The sequence below is a fragment of the Benincasa hispida genome, chromosome 3 (genome assembly GCF_027475165.1).
Source record: "Benincasa hispida cultivar pf3 chromosome 3, pf3_genome.v1.1, whole genome shotgun sequence".
NCBI classification, from domain to species: Eukaryota; Viridiplantae; Streptophyta; class Magnoliopsida; order Cucurbitales; family Cucurbitaceae; genus Benincasa; species Benincasa hispida.
Genome location: NC_143480.1, coordinates 14,892,785 through 14,906,389, shown reverse-complemented (window position 1 = coordinate 14,906,389; position 13,605 = coordinate 14,892,785).

Genomic DNA, 13,605 nt, shown 5'->3' with positions numbered 1-13,605 from the left:
GCTTGTCGCGCTTGTGGCTTCTTGGTTTTCTTGAATTTGCAACTGCACCACTATTATCACAATATAGGATGATAGGCAGATGTATATTTGGAACGACTTCCAAATCTATCAAGAATTTCCTCAACCATACTGCTTCCTTTGCTGCTTCACAAACAGCTATGTATTCAGCTTCCATTGTGGAGTCGCAATACAGTTTTGCTTCACACTTCTCCACACTACTGCTCCTCTGTTAAAAATGAACATTGATCCAGATGTAGACTTTCTAGCATCTTTATCGGTTTGAAAATCAGAGTCGGTGTATCCAGTAAGGATCAAATCCTTAGTACCATACACGAGCATGTAGTTCCTCGTTCTCCTAAGATACTTGAGGATATTCTTAACGGCAGTCCAATGATCATATCCAGGATTGGACTGATACCTACTGACTATCCCTACCGCGTAGCATATGTCAGGTCTAGTACATAACATTGCATACATCAGGCTCCCTACTGCGGAAGCATAGGGAATGCGTCTCATATCCTCAACCTCGAGGTGTCTTAGAATTTGATCCTTTAACAAATAAATTCCATATCTATAAGGTAACAGACCTCTTTTGGAATTCTGCATCTTATACCTAGACAATGTTTTGTCTATATAAGTTGCTTGAGACATGGCTAGTGTTCTATTCTTGCGGTTTCGAATAATCTGAATCCTGAGAACATACTACACATTTCCTAAATCTTTCATTTGGAACTTCGTTGCTAGCCATTTCTTAATGTCAATTAGGTAACCTACTTCATTCCCAATGAGTAGAATATTGTCAACATATAAAACTAAGAACGCTATAGTAGAATTGACGATCTTCTTGTAAACACAAGACTCGTCAACATTCTGTTCAAAGCCATAAGATTTGATTGCAGTATCAAATCTTATATTCCAAGATCTAGAAGCTTGTTTCAACCCATAAATGGATTTTTGAAGCTTACAAACCTTTTGTTCTTGACCTTGTGCAATAAACCCCTCTGGTTGAGCCATATAGATACTCTCCTCAAGATCGTCGTTTAAGAAGGCTGTCTTGACATCCATCTGCCAAATTTCATAGTCATAAAAGGTGGCAATGGATAAGAGTATTCTAATTGACTTAAGCATGGCAACAAGAGAGAAAGTTTCTTCATAGTCCACTCCCCCTCTCTGGATATAACCCTTTACCACAAGTCGAGCCTTAAAATTCTGTATTTTACCGGCTTGGTCTCGTTTTCTCTTATAGATCCACTTACAACCAATTGGTTTTACATCATTTGGTTGATCTACAAGTTTCCAGACAGAATTGAAGTACATAGACTCCATTTCGAGGTCCATGGCTTTGACTCGCTAATCACAATCCACATCTTTTATCGCCTATTTATAGGTCGATAGATCCTCTATGTCATCATCGGGTATGATAACTTGTGTTTCTGTTAAATCCAAGTAACGGTCAGGCTGATGAAAAACCCCACTATGTCGAGGCATTCTCAACTCTTAAGAAAGATGTGACTGACCAGATGTACTAGTTTTATCTACTACTTTAGTAGATGAACTAGCTCTATCTGTAGCGTTTTTGGAAATTTCATTCAATACTAGTCTACTACGAGGTTGATGACTTCTTATCTGTAGCGTTTTTGGAAATTTCTCTTGAGGATCGTAAAATAGATCACCTTTTGTTTCTTTTGGATAACCTACAAATAGGCATAGTTTTGAACGACGTTCCAATTTTTTAGGATTTTGCATCAACACATGTGTCGGGCATCCCCAAATCCTAAAGTGACGTAAACTGCCTTTACGCCCTTTCCATAGCTCATAAGGTGTTTCTGAAACATTTTTAGAGGGAACGTTATTCAAAACATAGACAGCAGTTTCTAATGCATGTCCCCAAAAGGAATCAGGTAACTCAGCAAAGCTCATCATTGAGCGAACCATGTCCAACAAGGTTCTCTTTCTTCTTTCAGATACACCGTTCTACTGAGGCATATTAGGTGCAAAGAGTTGTGACTTGATTCCGTATTCTATCATATAGTCCTGGAATCTTAAGTCCATGTACTCCCCACCTCGATCTGATCGTAGTGTCTTAATTGTTTTACCTAACTGTTTCTCAACCTCAGCCTTATATTCTTTGAACTTTTCAAAAGAATCAGACTTGTGATGCATTAGGTAAATATGACCATACCTTGAATAATCATTAATAAAACTGATGAAATATTCATACCCACATCGGTATTGTGGCTCTGAGACCTTTTCCAGTAAAAGATCTCTTAGTCATTTTTCCCTCAAGACAAGACTCACATGGAGGTAATGAATTGTCTTCTAACTGATTTAGGAGTCCATTCTTAACCAATCTCTCAATCCTATTAAGATTTATGTGACCAAGTCTTAAGTGCCATAGATAGGCATTAGAAGAAACTTTTTGTCTTTTATTCTGAGTTTCGATTGTTCTAAACATCTCAGTATTTAAGACAAATTTTGCTTTAGTTGGTCTTAACTTATATAAGTTGTTTTCAAGTATAGCAGAACAAATTTGAATACCTTTTCTGAAAATGAACGCTTCATTAACTTCAAAAGATATTTTATACATTTTTTCCATGATACAACTGATATATATTAAATTCCTCTTCATAAAAGGTACATATAAAACATCTTTAAGTATGATATATCTATCGTCAAAAAATAACTTCAAGTCTCCCACTGCTTCGGCCGAGACAACCTCTCCTGTTCTAACCTTGAGAGTGATCTTGCCTTCTTCAAGCTTTTTCCAAGAACTAGTTTCCTGAAAAGAGAAGAAAATATGATTAGTGGCTCCTGAATCCAATATCCAGGTTGAGGTATCATTCTCCACTAAACATGTCTCAGCAACTAGTAAATCATATTTACCTTGTGCTTCTTTCAAGGCAAGGGCCTGAGGACATTCCTCAGTTAAGAAAAATCTCAGGTTATCTATTACTAGTGTTGAATTCATATTATTTTTCCATGTTGAGTAATTATCGTCGTTTAGTTTCTCGGAAGCTAAGAGTTGATCTAGAGAGCTAGTCATGCTAAAAAGAAAACATATCCTTTTTAGTAAAAAAAAACATTAATCTTTTAAATCCAATCAAGTTTAGCAAAAAAACTAATAATGTACCCTTCATTATTATATTTTGTAACGATATTTCAATGGTTTAGAATAACCTCCACCGAGGGATGATCGACTATTCCTCCATTAAACCAAGACTATCTTGACTAGATACTATCACCAAAATAACTTTTATCCCTATAGTAACTCAATTATCGCTACTTTGGTCAAGAATTTACTAACACTTAGTAATTCTCGTAAGTGTGACCCTCCATTTTCAAACCTCAAAGATCGGAATCATTATACTCCCGAAGTTGGAAAGACAAGAATGAAAACGGACCTGAGAGACCCTATCTATTTCTAGAGTTCGTGGAGTTTCGAATCCTATAATACAACCCTCCGATTGGTAAGGTCGCTCCAGGGTAGACATGTAGGCGCATTATAGGAATCTCACGATGCGACCTAATGGAAGAGACCGTAGGATGTGTTGACACACTTCCTTCTCCCACTTACTATGAAAAACTTCCCCTATTCACCTTGGTATTGACTCATGCAAACACTCTCCGAATGGAATTCGCTCCCAGGGCGGCCCAAAGGCAAGCATGAATCTCACGGTGTGAACTCTTAGGGACGCTAGAGCTAAAAGTACATTACTTCTCTCTAGCTGAAGTGTTCTAGACGGTTAGGGTATAAAATACTTAGCGATACATTTCGGCTAACTAAACATATCCTAAGTCTAGGTGATTCATCCAAGTATAAATTTTATACTGGATTTTTAACCTACGATGTCTGGGTGATAAACAAATTTTATTACCTCACGCTGCTCACGCATACTCATAAAATCGGTTTAACCTAACTCAGACGCCGACTCGATCTCCAGGTAGTAGGTGTTTCGTGAACCGTCAACTTAAAAACCTTCAACTTAGTCATCTTTTCTAACTTTTTGCCAAGATCTTGCCGGGTGAGTTTTCTTGTAACTTCGGTTTTACAAGATATCGACCTATTTTCTATGAAAATTGGGATTGCTCAATGGTTAACCCTAAATGAGCATGCACCTTATCTTTGTTATAGATTTTAGAAGTCTAGGTTATTTTATAACAATTTTAAAATAAATTATAACAATTATAACCCTAGAGCATTCATCTATAACATGCTTCCTTCAATCAAACATGCTTTAATATAACACTTATATTAAAACTAAGCATGCATAGTATATATTTTATAACACTTATAAGATATAACAAATGCATGTCACATGCTTTTCGTATGGTGGGATTTTAAAACTATATGACATACTATATGCACACATAATCAAACAACATTATACATCACATGCATAATAGGTAAACAACACTAAAGTGGACCAATTTTGGCATTAAAAACAAACAAATAACTAATTTATTACAAAATTTAGCAACCAGCTTCCCGGAATCGGCTTCAAACACTTTTAACCATCTTGAATCGGCCAAAAAACTCCCGAACCGACCCAAAAACTCCAAAAACCAAGTTGAACTGGTCAAACGGACCGGTCCAGACTGTCTGGACCGGCTGGTCAACAGCCACTGGCGCAATCAACGGAGGCGCGGACGGGTCGGGTCACGGAGCGGGCGACGGGTCGGATCCACAGAACGCGCGGGTCGCGAGCAGCAAATGAATGCACGAGCCAGCTACGAACTGGGTCGGGCGGAGCAGGCGGCAGAACTGGGTCGGGTCACGAAACGAACGGACACTCCATCGAAAGCTGGCACGCGTGGACTACACCGAATTGGGTCGAATCTGGACTGGTATGTCGAGTCTAAGAGCTTCTCTCAGTTTTGGAAGTAGAATTCGGGTCTGTGAATAAATTTTCTCCATTCTTGTTGCTATTCTCTCTTTCAGAGAGAATTCATCAACAAGCAGAAGACTCCCAAGACTCCTGAAGCTGCACTCCTAGAAGATAGAAGACCCTTGAAGACGCAAACACTCTTCCAAGACTTCTACTTCAAGAACGTTCGGTGTTTTTCTTCTTCAAGTCAAGCACATCTATCCTACCGAGAGAGAATCAGAGGAACAAGTACTAGAGATCGAACCACATCACATCAAACCAACCTTAATATCAACACCAAATCAAGTTCAACTTCACGAAACAAGTTTCTCTGGAAGCCTCGTGCGAACACTAGTCCTCCAACTGATGAAACACGAGACATACGCAGTGAAATTAGGACCTAATTCCACTATAATTGCTTTTAACTTAAGGAAAAGATGCATGCAAATCAATGGAAAAATAGTAAATAAAAAAATAGGATACAACATTTGTAACTCCCGAAAATCACTTTTCCTCACTGAATCTCAACTGAACTCTTTCGGACCACCACTAGAGTTGACCTACTATCCTTTGGACTCAGAACCGAGTTGTGGGACCCGGTGGATGAAGAAAACGAGAGAGAGAAAAGAGATGGAAAATAAGATGAATCTTTGGGTTGGGTTATCAATTTTTCTCAAAGAAAATAAATTTTTTTCAGCCCAAATTTGAAAAAAAAAATTTGCCAAAAAAATGGACAAAAAGTCTTTTAACTAAATTGAAAAGCCCAATTTATAGAAAAAGCCCTGCAACAATTGCATGAACTAAATCCATAAAAATTCAACACCTAAAATCCACTATCTTAGTGGGCTCAATGTCTCCACTATAAGCCAACACCTAGCCCACTATTTTGTTAGTGGAATTATCCAACAAACGTTTGGATTTTCTCACTAACTTTAGTCAAAGGGCAAAATAGACTTTGATCAAAAAGTCAACATTTTGACTTTTTATGATTTTTTTCGTGTTGACTAATTTTGACCTCTCGAGCATGAATCCACATTCATTTTCTCAAAATTCAAGTCACATTTGAATATAAGGTCAGTTAAAGTTTGACTTTTCAAAGTCAAAAGTCAACTCTTTGACTTTTTACATCTTTGACCATTTCCATCATTTCCGAGCTTCCGAATATGAACGTATTCATATTCTTGATATTTAAATCACATTTAAATATTAAAGTTATTTCATATGAGCTAGTAGGGGAACCTAATGGATCTATAAATCATGGGCTCCAACGATCCGAGATTAGCTAGCTAAACTCTTTAGACGGAGCTAATCAACATTCGTTAACTAACGGGTCATTCCACTAGAGTCCGTAGTTGCATTCCCCTCACTATAGATATATTTGTGTCCATTTGATATAACCATGATTAGCTAATCCTTCACAGGTTGTTCGTAATCTCGACTTGGTCATAAAAACCGTTTTACCCCCGAGACTATATCTTATTCCTTAAGTTCTACCAATCCACTAATGAACAATTGGTTTAAGGTCCAACCTATAAACCGAATCCCTCTCAGGCCAAGGAGAGGGTGGGGCCCCTTGTTCAAGACCTGGATTCAGTACTAAAGGAAACAACCTATCTACTATCCCTATAACGGGTAGGAGTGAATTCTGTCTTGCACCCTATGTTCCTAACTATCCACCCGATCTTACCCCTAAAATAGGAGGCTTATTGGGCCAACGATATTGAGCTGCCCTCACCTATGCAGATCTAAGGATAATTCCGAGTGAACAGGAGTTCATAGTTAGCTCGGGATTAAGATTAAGTTACCTAGGTCATCAATTAACGAAATAGTTAGTTTTATACATAAAACGACATTTAGAACGTAAAAAGTGACTATTTCATGGTTTAGTCTTATGTAAACTCTTTACATAGGATGCCCCCTCTCACATATCTCTATATGAACGATTCAGGATCACATCGTTTGTACTAACTACAAAGTGGGTTGCATCCATGGTGTCCCCAGAATAAGGCGCCCAACCTTATTCATATACTATAGACCATTTTAGCTATATATTTGAACTCGATCTACATTTATGTCATTACATAAAGTTCAAACTACATTAAATAGCCCCAGGACCTTAGTTTATTGGATTCAAGATTACAATTTCAATAACAACTTTATCGAAAAACAAAACAGAATATGTTTATTAGTTTACAAACTAAAAGTTTTAGGACATAAAATCCAACAACAAGAAGATCAACAAGCCCGAAGGCCAATCATCCAATAAAATCAACAAGCCCAAAGGTCGATCATCCAAGAAGATCAACAAGCCCAAAGGTCGATCGTCCAAGAAGATCAATAAGCCCAAAGGCTGATCATCCAAGAAGATCAACAAGCTTGAAGGCCGATCTCCAAGAAGATTAACAAGCCTAAAGGTCAATCGTCCAAGAAGATCATCAAGCCTAAAAGTCGATCATCCAAGAAAATCAACAAACCCAAGGGCCGATCATCCAAGAAGATCAACAAGCCCAAAGGTCGATCGTTCAAAAAGATCAACTAGCTTAAAGATTATAGTTTATTTTGAAAGCATCAAAATACTATGTATTAGAGATTGTATTCACTTTCTACAAAATTAATACAAATACAAAGTTCAAGTTCCACGAAATAAATTTCTCTTGAAATCTCGTGCGAATAAATGCATCAATGGATCAACCATCCCAAGTAATTTAATTAACATATTTGAACTTTTTATATAGCCATTTTCAGTGGCTTTTTCAATTTTTATGACATTTTAAAATTCCTGTATAACTTTTAGAACTTTTTAGATGGAATCATTTATGTATTAACATGGTATGTGTATGTATATATGTGTGTGGATTGTACCCATACGCAAATAGATGCACCAAATTTTTCATTTGTAATTACCTCCATTAGAATAAGCATGGCCTGTCATTAATTGTATCTATTGAATTTAAAAGATACTTACATTCCGACTATCATGTCCTATCAAAACTTAAAAGACGCTCACATTCTAATAGTCATGTCCCATCGATAAAGATAAAAAAAGATATTTTCTAATAAAGTAGGGAAAAAAAGAAAATGAAAAATTCTCCACTAATAACCCTTTTTATATATAGTATAAAATTACTAGTGGCCTCATCTAAGCCACTAAGTTTGGACTACAATTATATTTATTTCTTATCTGACCATTAAAATTATTTAATGATCTTTATAATAATTTAATATATTTACTTTTTAGAATTGATTATCAAAATTAAATAATATTTCTGGTTTTAATTCATAAATAAACATAAATATCACTTATTTGAATAAAAATCCAATTTCATTCTAATGTCAAATCAACTCATCATAAATTATGACCTTGCAATATATCTACTCTATTTTTCATAAATAAACATAAATGATTTTCTACATGAAAGAGTAAACGCTTTACTCAATTGTTTACCAATGCTTCCAGAGCTAAACGATCGTTTAACAACGATCGTGTACCTTTTACTATGCAATGAAGCATGAGGTACGTGATCATGCAGCGCACTTCACAATGCAAGCCTTATACGATCGTCTAAACGACAACGATGCGGTGAAGCATAATCATCTGAACAATTGCTAAGCGAGCACCAAAATATCGTATACCGCGTGATCATGTAGTCAGTGATTATACGATGAGACATGCTAACTACATGATCATTTAGTGCCCACGTATTTTATTAAACGATGAGCATCAAATGATCCCACTCACTCGATCGTTTACCTCCAGCGTCTACGCGATCGAGCAACCAATGCTACGCGACAGAGAAAACACTTTACCCCATTGTTTAGCTAAACGATCGTTTAGTAAATACTCTACAATCGCATAGAAAAATTTACACGATCATTTAGCCAAATCCCAACGATCGTTTACCTGAGGCTACACGATATGACCATCTCTTAGTCTTCTTCTTTGCTGAGAACCGCATCTCCATGCTTCGAAACTTCATCACGAACGACTCGACAAACTCAAACACTTTGAATTACAGACTCGATTGCATGTTAATTATGCCAAAAAAATACAAGGGTCCTGACAAATTAACACTTTGTAATTTAAAAGAAAGCTTTAAAATGAGGCAATTAACCCGTAAACATTCATCAACGTCATCCACCAAACGCATTTAACACTTAAACGCAAATGCAGAAAACTCACCGCGATTGTAAAAGAAGTTCAAAACAGAAATGAAATTTGGAATATCAGAACAACCTGACTCTGATACCAATTGAAGGAAATCAGACATGAAGATTTCCATGAGCAACGGAATGATCGTTCCTAGGGTTGGCAAAAAAACCCACAGGGGCGGGTCCTCGCGGGGCCCCGACCCATTCGGCTTGAGGATTTTTTGAAAAATAGAAGTATATATTTTGATTGTTTTGTTTTGTTTTTCATTTGAGGTGAAGAAGACTTTGTGCTGTTCTGAAAGGGGGGATCTGTCCGTCCAAGGCTTCAAGCCGCTGCCGTCTGAGATCTATTGTCGTTCAAGTCAGTAACAATTTCCTTTGCCATTTGAAAAGTATGTTTGTGTATGTTTGAATGCTTTGAATTTTAGGCGTGAATATGTTTGGAAAATATGTTTTAATGCTTTGAATTTTAGGGTTTAATATGTTTGAAAAGTATCTCCATAATTCTAATTGAATGCTTTTGCCGTTTGAATTTTAATTCTAAGATATTGTTTGAATGCTTTGAATTTTGGGTTGAATGCTTTGAAATTTAAGTCCAAGTCTAAAGAGGGTTTTTAAATTAAATCTTTGGTAGGTTGAAAACAATGTCTTCATCACCTTCTACAAATAAAGATTCTTCAAGTCCAATTCCAAGTCCAATCTCATATCCAACCCTAGATTCAACCCAACATTCAACCCCAAATTTAACTCAATGCTCTTCGAATGATGATGATTTGAATGTTGATAATTGTGTTATTCTTGGTGAGGATATTGAGAAGAGATCTTTAAAGAGGAGATTGACATTGGTTGTTCGGATCCATTTTAAGAAACAAAAAATAGATGGAGTAGACAAGTAGTTTGTAATTATTGCAAATAAAAATTAGGGGGTGAAAGTAAAAATAGAACCAAACATTTACATGACCATATTAAGATATGCCCATATAAAGAACAAAAGGACATACGACAATCCCTATTGAATCCTACCAGAGAGAAGAACAATACATTGAGTTTATATAACTTTGATCAGGAAGCTGCAAAAAAAAAGCATTAGCTAAAATGATAATAAAACATGAATATCCTCTCTCAATAGTTGAGCATGAAGGTTTTAGGGAATTTTGTAATGTCATCCAACCATTGTTTAAGATGGTGTCAAGAAACACAATAAAGAAGAGATTTTGAAAATTTATGAGACTGAAAAGTTGAAAACCATGACATTGTTGAATGAGATCAAATGAAAAATTGCCATTATAACGAACATGTGGACTTCCAACCACCAAACAAAAGGTTATATGGTTGTCAATGCACATTTTGTTGATGATAGTTGGGTTTTGCAAAACAAAATAATTAGGTTTATATATATCCCTTCTCCACACACCTCTGAGATGCTTCATGAAGAAATAATGGAATGTCTGTTAGACTGGAATATTGATCGAAAATTGTCATCTGTAACTATAGATAATTGTAGTACAAATGACTCCATGGTTAATATGATTGTTTATAGTTTGTGTGGAAACTTAATATTGGATGGGAGTTTATTTCATATGCGGTGTTGTGCTCATATTTTGAACTTAATTATGAAAGATGGGTTGGCAGTGATAGGAGATGGGATCGAAAGAGTATGTAGTAGTGTGTCTTTTTGGCTGCATACATAAAAAAAAAAAAAAAAAAAAAAAAGGAGAAATTTGACGAAACTGCTCGACAGTTGAATGGTTATTATGGTCAGATGTTGAGTCTTGATTGTTGTACTAGGTGAAATTCTACATATTTTATGTTAGCCATTGCATTAAAGTACAAGGTTGTTTTTTATCGATTAAAACAATGAGAGCCAAAGTACAAGGGTTTGCCTTTGGATCAAGATTGGATATTAGCAAAAGAGATATGTGAGAAACTGAAAATATTTCATCACATGACTGAAATATTTTTTGGATCCAAATAACCTACTGCTAATCTTTTTTTCTCAAAAGTTTGTAAATTGAAATTGGTTATTTTTAAGTGGACAGATTCTGGTATTCAAGAGATAAAAGACATGGCTTCAAATATGATTTCAAAGTTTGATAAGTATTGGAGAAAATTCATAGGGTAATGGCCATAGCTGCAATTTTAGATCCACGTTACAAATTGAAGTTGATTGTTTTACTTCCCTAGAATTTATGGAGAGAGTTTTTTTTCTTGAAGTGGAAAGGATTAAAAAAATGTGTTTATATTTGGAAACGGAATATCAACTGAAGCATGAAGGTGAAGGTGATGATTATCACTTTAAAAATTTAGATGGAACCTCATAGAATATAGAATTTGATGATTTTAATGATTATGACTTGTTTGTATCAAATTCCAATCATATGAATCAGAAGCAACAGTTTGAAGCATATTTGGATGAACCTGTCTTACCTCGAACATTTGATTTTGACATTTTGAGTTGGTGGAAATTGAATGGTGTTAAGTATCCAATTTTACAAGAAATTGCAAGAGACATATTAGTCATCTCGTTATCTAGTGTTGCATCAGAGTCTGCTTTTAGTACCTGTGGTAGGATTGTAAGCCCACATCGTAACAAACTTCATCCAAAGACGATAGAGGCTTTGATATGTACTCAAAATTGGATTGTAACTGAAGTCTTAACAAGTTAGTTTGTTTATTTTATTTTAGCTCTTTTTAGAATTTAATATATTAATAAATATTTTCTTTTTTTATTTGATAATATAAGGTACTAATACAGGAAAAGAAATGGTTAAACATTTAGTAACTATTTTAGAAGATGCAGACGATTCTGATAAAGATGGCGTGATGACTAAGGTATGCTCAAGGATTAACATTATGTTGTGGTCTAGTTTTTTTTTTTTTTTTTATGACATTATTTATTTATTACATTTTAAATATAGGAATGAATAATACTCACAACTAAGGATGTGATGATGCCAAGAAAGGAGAAAGATTTGAATGTGGAGTCATCGTTGAAAAGAGAAAGGCGAGATTTATTGAATTTTAAATTGTAAGCTTATTTGAATGTATAAGACGTTTTGCCTTTTCCTTATTCAAACTTTATTGAATTTTAAGTTGTAAACTTATTTAATGGATTTGTTAGCTTTTAAATTGTCAATTGTGTTTATTTTATAGATTAGTCTATTATTTTTTGTTTATATTTTGTGCACTAGCCAAATTTTAAATAAAATCACTTGAATTAAAAAAAATTAGGAATTCGATAAACTTATTTGATGGATTTTTTGTGGACTAATCAAATTTTAAATAAAATCAATTTTTAATTTAAAAAAATGGGGAATCCCCATGGAGATTCCCTGTGGGGAAACGGGGAATGGGGCCCTGCGAGGACCTCGTTTCCCTGACGGGGAATCCCCGCCCCCATCTCCACCTTCAAATGGCGGGGACAGGGGTAGGGATGGGGGAGAATTTCCCTCACGGGGCCGGGGATGGGGGACGCCCTCTACCTCGCCTCAGCCCCATTGTCAACCATAATCATTCCAAATTCATTCGAAATTAAACATAAACAATTACAGTCATGAAACAAAAACTTACAGGTCATGCACAATACGAAATTACAGCATACTTTACAAAGAGATCAAGGGAAAGATTATACATACCTTTGAAGACTCATCTTCAAACTCCCTCGATAGCGAACGCTCGTTCAATCTCCAAGACTGCAACACACGAACACACGAACACTACGATCGCAACACAGTGTGATCAATGGTAAACTCGAACACAACGATCTCCAAGAACACAAACCCAACTAATGGCCTCCAAAACCTCGACTCAGTCGAGTTGAGTAAGACAACACACAATGGCTACCTTGGTATTCTCAGTGTGAGAATCCAGAAGTGTGGCCTCTATGTGGACTTGGTTAGAGGAAGAGATCGGAGAAATAACAATCGCGTAAACGATTGAGCAAGTGGGAGATGATATGTCTCTATCATATAGACGAATGCCCAATCGTTTAGAAGACGACAACCTATTGTATAGCAAAAGCCCCACGATCGTTTAGAAGACGACCAGCTGAGTGAACTATCGTGTAATGTCACTCCACGATCGTTTAGTCTCTCTTCAACTATCATTTAATGAATCCTATTCACTTGACAATAAACTGTGAGTCTTTTCGAGAATGGAAACTCTCTCAAATCTACTAAATTTAGGAAAACATATTTCCTTTTATCTCACGATTACTATGGAACCACCAATAACCTCTCACTCAATTGGTTATTAGAGAAAAAGATATAATTATCCAATAATTAATATTAGTATAAATATATATATGATAACCAACTTACCATATTATATTTATAACCTATAGTTTTAATATTTCATCTCATGAAACATATAAACCATAGTTCTTTTTCTAATTCATGGTATTTAATGTAAATCTCATTTACATTAATCCTCCACTTGATGTATCTCATACATCACACCGATCATATCATGTATAATCGAATTTCCTCTTGTCAATTTGAACATTTCAAATCAACACCAAGAACTGATTCTCAACTTGAATCCATTGAGCTACCAAAAGGACCTTATAGACCTGTAGCTTGAAGCTCTAACG